The sequence below is a fragment of the Mandrillus leucophaeus genome, unplaced genomic scaffold (assembly GCF_000951045.1).
Source record: "Mandrillus leucophaeus isolate KB7577 unplaced genomic scaffold, Mleu.le_1.0 Scaffold29, whole genome shotgun sequence".
Classification (NCBI taxonomy): domain Eukaryota; kingdom Metazoa; phylum Chordata; class Mammalia; order Primates; family Cercopithecidae; genus Mandrillus; species Mandrillus leucophaeus.
This window is the reverse complement of record NW_012103031.1, coordinates 1,940,232-1,941,730: the sequence shown is the minus strand read 5'-3', so window position 1 is coordinate 1,941,730 and position 1,499 is coordinate 1,940,232. Positions and strand designations below refer to the sequence as shown.

General features: G+C 55.0%; 1 protein-coding gene across 1 annotated transcript in view; it reads left to right on the top strand.

Moving 5' to 3' along the window:
- Positions 1 to 1,499, top strand: part of ARPC1B (actin related protein 2/3 complex, subunit 1B, 41kDa) — an 88,440-nt gene that overhangs the window by 76,296 nt on the left and 10,645 nt on the right. The window lies entirely within an intron of this gene.

Genomic DNA, 1,499 nt, shown 5'->3' with positions numbered 1-1,499 from the left:
GTTCCAGACCAGCCTGGCCAACATGGTGAAACCTTGTCTCTACTAAAAATGCAAAAATTAGCTGGGCTTGGAGGCATGCGCCCGTAATCCCAGCTACTGGGGAGGCTGAGGCAGGAGAATCACTTGAACCCGGGAGGCGGAGGTCGCAGTGAGCCGAGATTGCACCACTGCACTCCAGCCTGGGTGACAAAGCAAGACTCTGTCTCAAAAAAAAAAAAAAAAGAAAGAAAAAGTGGCCAGGAAAAGCCTTTTGGAGGAGATGACATTTTGACATTTACACAGACACCCAGAGGAGGAGAGGGAGGGAACTCTGCCCCAGCTGGGGAGGGGCTGGCAGGTGCAGGGGCCCTGAGGTGTCAGCAGGAGCAGCGAGGGGACCCTGGCTGGCCAGAGCGATAGGGTGGGGAGAGGTCCCAGGGGTCATTGCTGCGAGTAAAGGACAGTCAGTCCCAGGAGAAGAGAGGGTGAACTGGCAGGGCCTGAAGGACTTCAGGGGCCCCCCTCCAAGGCAGAGGAGGAGAGCCTGAGTCATGAAGGATGAGGCTGTTGCCCGGGTGCACTGTGTAGTGTATCCTGGCAGAGGGCAGTCATGGAGAGGGCCCCTCAGTCTCCCTCCATCTCCCCTGCAGAGATCGCCATCTGCCCCAACAACCATGAGGTGCACATCTACGAAAAGAGCGGTGCCAAATGGACCAAGGTGCACGAGCTCAAGGAGCACAACGGGCAGGTGACAGGTATGTCAGGGTGGCTGGGACTACCCTCCTGAAAGGAGGTGGGGGGTGGGGTGCAAGGCAGGACATGGCCACTCATTATGGGGCATCTACCCACTCACTGTGAAACCCTGATTCAAACTGGCTTCAATTTTAAGGGGACTGTGTTGCCTCATGTTACCAAAAAACCCAAGAGGGTTGAGGGCTTCAGGAGAGGCTTGATCCAGCAGCTCCACATGACCAAGAACCCATCTTTTCTGCCTCTTGGCTTTGCCCTCCAGCATGTTTACTGATAGCATGGAGGGCTCTGACACTCCCTCATAAGCTCTAGGAGTGCCCCCTGGTGTCACTCTAAATAAGCAGTGGATCTCAGTAAAAAGTGCTTGCTGGGCCGGGTGTGGTGGCTCATGCCTGTAATCCCAGCACTTTGGGAAGCCAAGGCGAGTGGATCGCTTGAGTTCAGGAGTTCGAGACCATCCTGGCCAACATGACAAAATGTTGAAAAATACAAAAGTTAGCCTGGTGTGGTGGCACACACCTGTAGTCCCAGATACTCCAGAGGCTGAGGCAGGAGAATCGCTTGAACCCAGGAGGCAGAGGTTGAAGTCAGCTGAGTTCACACCACTGCACTCCATCCTGGGCGACACAGCAAAACTGTGTCTCAATAAAAACAAAGAAAGAAAGAGGCTAGGTGCGGTGGCTCACGCCTGTAATCCCAGCACTTTGGGAGGCCGAGGCAGGCAGATCACCTGAGGTCAGGAGTTCAAGACCAGCCTGGCCAACATGGTG